Consider the following 13,029-nt stretch of genomic DNA (forward strand, 5'->3'; position numbering starts at 1 on the left):
AACGGCAGCGATGTTCTCTCTACATGCATACTTTGTAGCGAGACTGGCGAGTGTCTGCTACTTTATGATCCGCCTCTCCAAAGTCACCACAAGATCTCGCCATCAATGGGGCACAACACAGGTGACATCCGGTAGCGATAACAGCTTATATGTATCCATCCATCATTCTGTATTTCAGAGTTAAATTGCAAAAGCAAGCCACTGTGAAGCATGCCGGCAAATGTCACGTACCCGTGTATCGATGCAGTAGCATCCTCGAAGACAACTACAGGTGGAATACTCCATTATTCGCTTCCAGTTTGTTGTAACAACACATTTTTGCTGCACCAGTCAACAAAAACATTCCATTCGATCGGTGATCTGATCGATATCCGACGGATCGATGTCCGACTTATGACCCAAGGGGGAATTCAACTGCACATGAAGAAATCATTCACAGCATGCACACAATTGAGACACGTTGATTGACAGCTGCATTCTAGCTGGTTTTCCTTAATTTCCACCCATTTTTGTTCGATCGCACGCTCAAGGACGTTGGACAAACGCATAATTGCGTATGTAAGGTTCTGTTCGTTGCATGCAGGTCGCTGACTAGAGGTATTCCACTTCCTCGTTACTGTGCCGGGGTGTAAACACGTGAAAAACGCTTCTAAGCTGCTTGTTTCTCGCGAATTTGCCACGTCCAGAACACCGGCCGTCTCACACCCAGCGGTCGTGGAATGTCTTACGTTTTTCGCAGCAAGCCACTCGACCCTCGAGAGCAGCCAACGCCAATTTCTGGTCAAACCTGTTTTGCCCTACCCTGCGCCCTTTACACCCTGTACGCCGGGTCTCATTCTCGTAAACGATAAACCCTGCACCGAAACTTCTTCTTCGGTGCCTCGGGTTTTGATTCGCATTCGGCCAAAGGTTGCGCTTTTTTGATCGCGAGTTGAAGCCCCACAGGTTCAGGGGTAGACAAACACACACACTCAGGTCGGCGGCTCACACTCAAACGTCTTGTACGCGGGAACGTTTTATACCTTTATGATCGCTTAAATGGAACGTGTTTTGTGTTGCGCGCACTCACAAGTTCCGCAAACTCGATGCATATGAAGCTGCACACCCAAACCACTGTGTTCCATGCCTGCTCGATCATCGATCAACACCGCCCGTAGCTATTTGCAACGTACAGCACTAACCCTCAGAAGATATTGGATATACACCGGTGCTCGGGTATCTCGGGGTTGGTTTGTTAGGTGCGAACAAGACGCGATACACCGAGGGATGCCTCTGCAGATCTCCCTTACACTGCCACACAACCGATGCCGTTTTTTTAATAATAGTGCCTCATAAGGAAAGATTTACGATAGCTGCCACGCTGGACAGGGAGGATCACGTTAGGCAGGTAACATGATTCGGCTGGCGACTGTGTTTGCAACATTTGCAGCTTCAAACTTGCTTCACTAGCTGCCATATAAAATGCGTGCCAAATTCACATTCAAACGCAACCGGTACCAAGGGTGATGTGCGTGTGACGTGATCATACACTATGAAAAAGAACTCACAAATAAATTACTCTCAATTAGGTAGTCTCACAGTTCAAATGACTTTAAGTCTGGCTTCAAGAGAAAAAATGGTTAATATAATACAGTGGATTTATAGCAACACATAATTCACTCTCTAATCTATGGGATTCCATCAGCAAATTATCTACCTATCTGGGATGTATCCAAGAATGGATGACGACTCACTGTTCGCGTCGAGGGTCAGCTCGATTACTTACCGACCACTTCCCGTGACAGACAATAGCTGTGGGAACAACGAGCTTTCGGCCTAATGTATCCTTACTTTGTGTGTAAATTTATCCACGTAACTATGGTGTGATGGTGCTCCTATTGGAGACTACATCGCAGTTCCTACGGCTATTCTATTCTATCCTACAACACTATCAGATGTCCAGGAAGACATCGTAACATATTCTTAAGCTAATGAGATTTATATGTACGCAGCTCTCGGCTTATGACGTCCAGCGTCCATCGAAACTTAGACGACCACCAACACCGTGTTTTGCGAACGCCATAAACCTTGGTCAATCAATATTAAGACGGATGTCAGTGACACAACCAAACCACCGTCGTTCGTTAGTATTCCAACCCAATCCAGTTTTACGGGACGTTCGAAAGTGGCAACAAAAGCGATATTCAAACAGCAACCACCTTACAAACCTCCCGTTACGAGGGCCGACCGACCGACCGTTCTAATCCGTCACACACCCAAAAGCAACGCGCCCTGGAGGAATGGTTGCTTAACGAGGCGTTAGCGGTTTCTAGCACGCCCAGTGGCCCAGTTCAAGGTTGCCCGGCTAACAAACCCTTTGTTTCACACAATTAAACCACCTCCACACATCTCGGTGCCGATCGTGATGGAGAGTCAGCCACATTAATTTATTCTACCCGGCAGCACATGAACCACACCGAGATGAGAATCGTACCAATGGTGGCTTGCCACCGGGGCAAGTAGTGGTCCCTTCCGGCAAGAGGCTAGTAGTCAATGAGGAACTGCACACTCGTCTCGGCTTTAGCGGGGAAATATATCTTGCGGCGTTGCATCAAGGTCGTCTTCGTCCGCTTATGGGTGTGCGGCGATACTGCGGAAATCGTATCGGTACCGGTATTGATGTCCCATCGCACTGCTTCCCGGGCGCATTGATGGTACTGTGCTAGTTGCTCACACTACTGCGCTGATCGAACGCAAAAGCGAAACACTGGGTCCCTTTCCCAAATTCACCACACTCGGACGAATGACAGCAGGAAAAAGCAGTGGCATGCGGAAACCACAGCTCGACGCGTTGGGAAACCGGCAAAGTATTTTCACGTCCCGTCCAGACAAGACCCATATCGGGGGGATCCAGTTGCAGATGAGCAACCGGATGCCACCAGTACGGTGGCTTCCTTTTCCTCGCGATCCGATACGATGCATACACGGCAGGAAAAGAGAAAAAACGTAACTCTCTAAATATGGAGCAATCGAACTTGCACTAACCTCAATACCTGCGAGTGATACGAACGCTTTCCTACATCTCGGGAGATCGACGTCCACTTCAACGAACCTGATATCTCGCTGCTGTCAGCAAACGGTTGGTGTCCAGCGATTCGATATGCACGGTACGCTACTCGAACCGCCAAACCGACACTGAACGACACCAGAATTCGTGGGCAAAACAAGGGCCGGATTTCGACACTCTTTCAACGCGAGCAGCAAAAAAAAAACATTGTGCAATTAGATATATTTCTTGCCACAAAATTAGACCAGACAAGCGGTGATCTCCGATCTGCTAGCGATCTTAACCCTTCCGATCGGCTAATGATCTTGACAGGGTCGAATAGAGAAAAAAGTGCACACGGTAGGGCGACGAGATTTGCTCGTGCGTTGGCTGATTGCGCAAGGTGCTGTACCTAACAGCAACAGCACCCAATCAAAGACCCTTTCCCCACGCTCGGAATCGAACACCGATCGGATCATTTTCCCCGCTTCTGATTCGATGTTTGATTTCGTCCTAACAGCGAGCCGAGGATTTGCATATTCAATCGATACAACAACAGTCCAGCTGCAGCTACTAAATGCTCCGTGACTCTCGTGCTTTGTTTGCTCGGTTTGCGCGCGCCTGACATGACCTGACGTGCAGACCGGGGAAAGGTTAGCAAATAGGTGCGCATGGGTACGGTTTCATACTGCAAACCAAGGCACACGCTGCATTGTGCGGGAAATACTTGACTCCAGATTTTTTCATTTGATACCCAAATGTCTCCATCGGCAGAGAACGCTCCAAAATGGTCGCCTGCTGCACTTAATGTGTGTACAACATCTTACTTCACTGGGTATCTCGTTTAATGCCATTACATCACCCGTCTATCACAATAATGGATTACTTCCAATTTATGGTCGCCGATTTTTTGCTACACTTCCAACCAGCTTCTGTTTCCTCTTTTCTCCATTGCTCCGAATTTTATCTCCATCCTAAATAGACCATCCAAAACCAACCGAGCCCAATACTTCACGCTCAATAGCACACGAGATCTTAATAATCAAATAGCTGCGCCCGATGGACACCGGCGCAAACGTGATGCTAAATGTATCTAAATCTTCGTCTAATAAGCACCTACACACCGCCACCTCATCAAGGATGGGGCGATATTTTTTAACGCTTCATAAACAAATGCGATAATTTTTTGTTATTTAACCAGACACACCTGGGGGCACAGTATGCGTTAATTTATGACTTCATCGGCATATGGATGATACATTCCGCACACAGTGGAAATAGAAATAGCTCACCGTTTCGGTGTTAAAAATATAGTTCGGTAACATACGGTGCTTAATGTCACCTCACCGAGTCGAAGCCAAAAGATGTTCGCCATGTTCGCCATAATTTGATTTCCACTAGTCGCAACCGACAACACGGAAACTTACAGTGACTAAATTCATTACCACCCTGTGACGCCATTAGCTGCCTAAGCGACATGACATATGACACGGTCTAGTGACCGGTGACCAGGTGGTTCCGAGTAGTTCTTCCACTGAGCTGGGCGGATGTAACTCATTTAACCTCAACGACCCGTGAGAACAACTAACCGCGGAGTTGCGGCTTTCAAATCCCCTTTGGACACTTGTACGGATGCATTGACACAGGGCCGGCGTTATAAGCGCGATTTGTATGAAACCATATTTCAGACACCTGTCCAGTAGTAGTTACCGGACATTGCATACACTTTCACTGGTAGCGATCGTGTCTGTTTTCATTTTTTCCAGCTCCTTACCGGAACTGGATCAAGTTCATTCAATTAGCGGTAAACTCCCCGAACATCGGACATCGAACCCGGACTGACTGTGGGTTCACCCTACGCGGGTCTTGGCGGAACACGCGCCATTTTGTTTACTAACCCCGATCACGTTCTGATCGTTTCGCGGAACTTCATCAGTTTTACCTCCGAGGGTACCCCAACAACAACCAAAACGAAAAACAACCCTCAAAGTAACCGAAACCCCCTGAAAGTCATTAACAGGCATGTTTTACTTTTCTAACAACAGCTACTAGCGATCGTGTACGTGATCGTGAAGGTGTATCTATCGTTTCAAGTTGCTAATCGGATGGCTTTCACGAGTGAACCTATGCAAAGTGGACAACGATGTACTCCCGCTACCAGCTGCTAGACAACATCGCTTCAATTGCGAATTACAGGACTTTGTCCTTTAAACTGCAGAGTTCTCCCAATAAACGGTTGTCCGACACATCTTCACCCAAAGCGAGACGTAATAAAATCAAAGTACCCACGATCTCCACGAATTCCACGCAGAAGACCACCAATGTTCCAGCAGTTGCCTTTATCCACTCAAATGTACACTACAATCTGCGAGTATTTAAGCGTGTGCTATTATTTCCTAACCCTTCCATTTTACACGCCCGCCTGTGTGGCTTGTGTGTGGTTTTTAAGGTTAGTTAACTGCTCTACCTCGTTAGCATTTCTCTGCTTGGCTTTCGTGCCGCGATCGATCGCTTTCGTGCCGTGGTGTTTTGTTTTTTGCCGTTTTGCGGATTGCGGAACTAGATGCACAAAATGGTTGGAAAATTGATGTGGGAGCCGTTGTGCACTTTGCGTACGTTTACGTGCCTCCCCCCCTCACTCTGTTCTGAAAAGCTGGTGAAGCAAGTAAAACAATTTCACACACAAAAGTCAAAGGTTCAAGTACCCGCTCGGTAAACTAGCGACCACTACCGAGCGGCCAGCTTAGTAGTTCAGGCGGGAAAAACCCCTGAAGGAAGTGCACGTGATTTTTCGGTTATACCACGCTTCCACACAGAACATGCTAATGCTAATGCTATTGGTTGGGTTAGGTGTGCGCGAACCTCCGCGAATTCACTTCTCGTCTTGGCCTTCTTTCTGTTCCCACCGGAGTTCCAACTCGCCTGGATCGATCACACACGTCTGCGAAACTGAAAGGGGAATGAAAATCGCTATGGAAACAGCCGAGTTCCTACTGATCTCGTTCATGTTCCGCCACCTTCACCTGCTGATAGCGAGCCAAGTGAAGACGAAGCATTATACCAACGGATCATGCTATCAGCTACCAATTCCTCTTCAGCAACTTGTTTTTTTCTCGCCTTCCTTATTTATCTCCTCCACCAACGCAACCCGATGCACGGGCAATTCATCAAAAATCACCCCTTTCTACGCTCGGGACGTGTTCCAGCTGCCAAGCTTTATACGCCATGATGGATAAGCAGTGCATCAGGCCAGGGCCGGGATGAATCTCCCCTCCCGGTTTTTTGCTCGGTGTCTGCACCACGCAAATAAGTAATTAAATAGGACGGGGCGGCGAACGTTCAATCAAGACATTCCTAATTAGACCAGATAGACGTACCACCACCGCACCACGCACCCAAACTGTCTGCTCCCTGCCGCGGGCCACAGACCGGATGTGGAAAAAATTAAAACGCTCCACGAATTGTGCGATTTTAAAGCAGATTTGTTTTGCAAAACCCTTCCCCATTAAATTAAACCACTTTCTTAAGACGAAACCACCCTGGCCAAAGGAAGATGCACTCACGTAAACGGCTTCAGTGTGTGTATGTGTGTTGGTCCGGCAGGTTTCGAAGGTGAAAACAAACCTGTAACCGAACCGTGACCAGCATGATGACCGGTCTCGTGCTTTTAGCCATTTCAGTTAGCAAAATGCTCCTCCACAGAAACATGCCGATGTTTATCGGTGGTTGAATTACTTATTCTTTACTGGGTTAAGTATCGACCTCAACACACCGCTGTACAAAGCGACTTCAAATCGGTATAAAATGGGCACTATTAAAACAAAAATACAATTTCAAAATGCTGTTTTCACTAAGCCCGTATAAACAAAAGCATCCTAAACGTGCAACAGCTCGCTTCGAATGTTTTGCTTCGCTTTGTACGATTGTTTTCATCCATATCTTAAGACCCAACAGCGTAAATAACGATTTTGATGATAATTCACTAACATTTGGTGGCTTGGTTGAACTTGGGTTGCGTGAAACACTCACCCAACGTCTTCTTTATTTGAAAACGAGATTAAATAATCACAGTTCCAATACGTCTTGGACTCTACAGTTTAAAGCAAATAAACCCTTCAAGCTGCACAGTGTTTGTACTGCAAGCATCATCAATGCCTGACGGACATCAAACGCTACAAAATGCCGCAATGCATTGCCGATCACTCCTTTTCCAAAGAGGACAAAAAAAAAGGTTTGTTATGAGTATTTTACAGAACCACTAGAACTACCTTTGATATCTTCCTTTAGTATAAGCTCATCTTAGGATCCCTCACCGGAACTTCTTCTAAACATATTGCATTCTTGATAAACAAGATATGAGATACTTTATCTAAGTACTTCTGCGTACATCATCGCCCAAGTCCAAGTCTTATCATCATTACACGAATGCCTCATTAGGGCGCCATTTAATTGCAATCCTTCCAGGACAGCATTCCGTTAGGCACTCGTCCAGGGCTTTCAACCGATGTGGTATACGTTCAACGGCCTGATTGATGGTTTGATGAGGTACTACGAACATTAACGGTACACTTGTAGCACATTACTCGAACTAATCTTTAGCATTTTAGCGGTCTCTATTTGTCTATGGATCTTTTTTGTATGCTTTCTCTATAACGTCTTCTATCAGATAGTGGAACGTGTGCATCACTAATCATACATCCGCAACGTGTTAACACATCCACAAAAGGGAGACACCCTACAAGAATTTTTGTCTACCGAAGTTTTCCCAAACCCCGTTACTTCTTCGAACCGTGTAATAACAAACAGCATAATAGAAAAAAAACTCACCCCAAGAACATCGTGACTCGGTGCTAATTTGAATACAGGAAGGTGTAAAAGTAACACCTCCCAACGCGTCTTCTACTCGCCCACAATTGGGGCCATGCTAGCAAGTTTCTTATTAGCACGCACAGGTATCACCGCCGTCATGAGCAACGGGCTCTGTTTATGCTCGATTTACGGCCGAACTGATCGTGTCAAATTCTAACCACAGTTGTAAAGTCATGATTACAACAAGAAACCAAGATCCAGGTATCGTCCGCTTAGAAGAAACAACTTCTAAAGAGCTATTCTTCCGTTACAACCTCCAGAGCTTCGGATTGAACGTTCCGGCTCGTAATAATTTTCTTCATTGAGGCGAAGAATGAACACTTCCACAGCAAACGATCAACAACTTGCGCATTCACCGGAGATAGAGGGATATTCAATTTTTCACGCTCATTGCATACGTAAAATCTTGCCCACCCGTGAAAAGCTTCAAACCATTTTACAGCCCACAAACCACTTGCACCGTTGCGGCTCAAGGCCATTTCTAGGAGGAATATCGAATCGTAATCGTATAGCTGTGATCAAAATTGAGTTCGTGCTGGAGTACGATTTTGTGGTCCAATTCCGTGACCACCGTCATCAATGCTGTCTTGGTACTGCCGGGGCACCTGCCGTGTCTGATTTCTTCCAGGTTCGTGCATCTCTGAGGAAGACTCCAAGGGTTTGCAAACCGGAGTACCACACCTAACCCACATAGCAAGCTAAATGGATGAGTCACGAGCAGTTCTAGCGCGTCTGCATTTGCTTGAAAACATCAGTTAGGCTCGATTGATCTCTTCCTAGTACGAACGATCATCGATAAGCTTGAGCACGTACAGATCTCCCCACGTGAGTCACTTTGTCAGCCGCCAGACGATGAAGATTTCTCGTGGGCTTCGCCTGGTTAGGAATGTGCACAAACCCTTCATCAACAGGTTTTTTTGTGCGGTGATCGCGCAATGTGTGTATGAGTTTTGTTCTGCTTTATTTTGTGTTATTCATTTGCGAAAATCGCCTTCCACCACGAAAGGAACGATCTTCACCGCAACGAGCAAGAACAACACTTCCCCTCCTTCAGTATTTTCTCTTCCTTTTCGCATACTCTTTGTACCGCGCACACACTTGTTTAAAGTGCGAATTGGAAGATTCAATAAACACAGCAAAAGCAGGCAACACCGTTCATATGAGTCATGTCGAAAGTGACTCACTTTTGGACAGCGAGAGAGGCTGTGGCATTGTGCGTAAGATTGGCGACGGAAGACGGTCAAAAGTTTCCGCTTCGATAGCCTTCGAAAGAGGCACCGGTTTCAAAGTTAACGATGGAGATTTGCCCAAGCAGCTTCTCCACTCTGAAAACGAGCTTTTAGACCAAACAAAAACCTGTGTGTGCAGTAAACACAGGCCTCTTCAATTAGTTTGAGTGTACATATCTTGAAGATGTCTTCCAAACGACCTCTGAAAGATAGGAAGTCTACGCAGCAATTGCCTCAACAATGTCTAGTTCTCCAGAACTTGTCTAGAACCCATTCTGCGTCCGATCGTGACCACCACTAACCATTTAATTAAGTCGTAAAACTTATGCTAGTTACCCGAAAGCGATTGTTTGTAAATAAAACACACGCACACGTTCCTCAGGCGGCCATCAACGTCCACCGTCACGTTCCACTCACGTTTTCATTCTAGGTAATGGAAACATAACCATTTTTTTTGTTTATGCCACACGAATCATAAATCAATGAAAAACAACTTTCTCACCATTTGCTGTCAGTTTCCCGCGATTGTTCTAAGGGAAGCAGCAGCAGAAATTGAAAACGAAGTGCTGCTTCGCGATGGTACCCAAAGGGCATTGACATCGTCATGCACATTTCTGTGGCGGACGAGACTGACACGGTCGTGTAGCAGCGTGGCGAAACGTCATCTTTCCCACCCCGTACACCACAGCCAACGGGTAGAACGTTATTTCCATTTCCAATGTGGGGTCTCCCCTTTTTTCCGTTCCAGTGGCTGACTTCCTGTCGATCATTTTTCTGTTAACGATAATTTTATGAAAATGTTATTCAACGAACAGAGCAAAAACTCATCCAAATAGCCCCGTAGTGTAGAATTTCTTGCACCGAAGAGCTACATTTCTGAACCCCTTTTACCTTTTTTTGGTAGACACACTGACGATCACTGCTGGGGAGGGAATTGTTTTACTCTCCGCACTACTGCGGACACGCTGGTGAATGGTGAAAGAATTTTCATGGAGGAAATCCCCACACAACCGCGCCGTATTCTGTAGCTTAACAGAAACCCCAGCATGCGCCCGATGCGCTCGAGTGCACCTGCTAATAGTCCGGGCTTCCACCGAATCAGATCAAGATCGTATTTTAACCCCAACCATCTTGTTCTGGAGTGGAATTCTACTCTACTTTTCCGTGCCGAATCCAACGCTTGCCCACCAATGTGGAACCATTTTTAATACTCCGGTCGCTGCATTTCCTTTTCGTACTCCATTTTATCTCATTCCAAAACCTCTCAAGTAGTCTACGTTCGTAAGTCATACAAACAGTTCGCCCACCGGGACGTGATCTTCCCTCGCGATCGAGATTGAATTTCCTCAGCCAACTTGTAAAACTGGTAACTTTACCGGCGCTAAATGTACATTTGCTCGATTTCAAAAGAACACAAACACAGCGACCCAAACGAATCGTTCGCGTGCGTTGAAAATCAATGTCCGAAGCAAAATTGCCAATAATAATCGATAATAAATGTGCCCCGGAGCTCACTCTGGGGAAGCCATTTTTTCCATCGACCACACGGCTTTAGATGACTTTCTTTCCCACACCGATCGTTTAGTGTTTGCAGAAAGAAAATTGACACAGTTAAGTCTGGAAAAGCTAATAAAAAAAAAACCAAATTGCGATTGAAACGATCATTTAGAGAGCACGAAACGAAAAGACGTCAAATCGTGAGGAATTATTGCTTCATTAGCAGTGCTTAAATGATATTAATTAGTAGTTGATTAATTTTATGATGTTTGAGCTAACAATACATTTTTCATCTACACAAATTCGTATTTTATTGTTATCACGACTCGTTGTAAAACATATTGCAGTAGTGTATGTTTCTACATTTTGCCCGATATGGGTTCAAGAGCTTTTTTACGTGAAAGAAACAGCAGAGAGAGAGAAGAACCTAAATGTAAGAAGGTCTAGATCTACACAGTGAAATGAAACTCAATAACCACAAGCAGCTTTATAAATAAACTCATTTCCCAGATGTGTTTACATACATCCAACGAGATCGGTTTCATACACCAAACCACATCGCAACGCGCAAATGTTATGGAATGTGCATTAGCTCAAAATGCATCGAGAGTCTCTCTCCCCCTACACTCGCCTGTAGAATGCGACCGGAAGCTGTGGCACTACCGCGCACGATGGTCAAGTTTATTTATTTTCCTCTGCACCATGTGACTACCATTCAAACGAAAAAAAAGCGCTTCGCTCAGCGTCTTCGCACACTGAAATACACAAACCAGCTGCTGCGTCGTAGACGTTTTTCTCAGCACTCGCATCATCATGTAGCATTGAGGAGAAAAAAAAACGCAAGAAGGGATGAAGTTCCGCCGACAGGTTTAGGTAAAACAAAATTAGGTCAAAAATGTCGAACGCGTGCAACCATCATCTCCCCTTGAATAAACTGATGAACCGATCAACAACAAACAACTGTGCGCAAGGAGAGTGCGTATTGAATGAAAGGCGCAAGAAGAAACAAAAAAAAGTTCGACGATCGGAAATTAAAACTCATTTCCGGAACCTTAACATGTAAGATCACTAGCAAGAGGCGATGGCGATCAGCTACATTCATACATTCCTTACATCGCACTCAATTCCTCAACAATCAGAAAAGTACAATTTTATGCCACGTTAACGATGGTGGTGCGCAGAATTCTCTTTATTTTCCGCCATCAAACATCACGAAGGACATCAAACACGTCCATCCAATTTCTGCTCGACTTCTTCGGGCCGGTCTTTGTGTGCGGTGTCGTAAAATAGAAAACATCAGCTTTCATCCGTCCACCGTGCACCGGATGCATCCATAACGCGCTGTGCGACTGTTCAATCAATGTTTTATGTGCATTTTATGTGCTGGAAACATGCCGGATATCATAAAGCCACGGTTTAGCGGTTGAGCGTTCTACGGCAAGTCATCATCATCTTCGTGCTGTAAATGTGTTTCGCTTGACCAACCTATCCGCCCGTCTACCGGGGCACAAATTATCGACGTGCCTATTTTCTCTCCCGCGTGTCTCGACAGCAATTGTCGCAACAATAATGCTTGCATTAAAATCAACCATTAGCGAAAATGCGAATGAGCTTTCCACCCTTTCGTTTGGGGAGCATCATACAACATTCTCCTTTGTCCGACAGAAGGATGCAGACGAATCAATTTAACCGGCAGCGAAACTTCATCACAACACATCATCGATTTTTGAAATGAAAAGCCGACCTCCGTTCGCTGGCGGCGTATAAATCAACAATCGAAATTTAAACGTTAAATCAATTCGCACCGATTCGCTTCCGTGGCGGATCGATATGGGACACGCCATCATGGATGCGACCTTCATTGTTCGCACGGCGTGTGTCAACCGGATCGGAGCTGCACATAATTAATGAAAGCATCCCCTGGAATCCGGACAAAAAGAAACTAGCTTCAACAGCTTCTTCTGATGGCATTTAGTGTTGCCATCAGCTGGCTACTGATGTTTGGCACAATTTTTCCAACAGATGGAACCGTGCGGGAAATCACTTTCTCAGTCGAAAGCATTGCGAAGCATCACCATTCCAGATTTCAACAAACATCAACACTATTGACTCGCGGTGCGGTCGCCATTTTTAAAGTGTCTCCCAAATGGAGTAACAAATGGAAGCCTTGGTGCTATATACAGCTGTTGTTAATGCCTATGTTTTAAGCACCTAGGCTATAGATTATTACAAAAATGTGATCACTCAAGGACACTCCGTACAAGTCCCTCACCCCTGAACAGCCCAACAATAGCCACAAAAGACCTTGAGCTTTTTTGCTGAGCAATCGGGTTCGCAAATTGCTCCATCATGACGCATGTTTTTTTCAATAGACAATCCACATTCAGCATTGTGCTACATGCAGAACTG

General features: G+C 45.6%; 1 protein-coding gene across 2 annotated transcripts in view; it reads right to left on the reverse strand.

Moving 5' to 3' along the window:
* LOC128303901 (lateral signaling target protein 2 homolog) overlaps positions 1 to 13,029 on the reverse strand; it is a 46,548-nt gene that overhangs the window by 22,963 nt on the left and 10,556 nt on the right. The gene's annotated exons all lie outside the window — the stretch shown is intronic.

Source organism: Anopheles moucheti, chromosome 3, assembly GCF_943734755.1.
Source record: "Anopheles moucheti chromosome 3, idAnoMoucSN_F20_07, whole genome shotgun sequence".
Classification (NCBI taxonomy): Eukaryota; Metazoa; Arthropoda; class Insecta; order Diptera; family Culicidae; genus Anopheles; species Anopheles moucheti.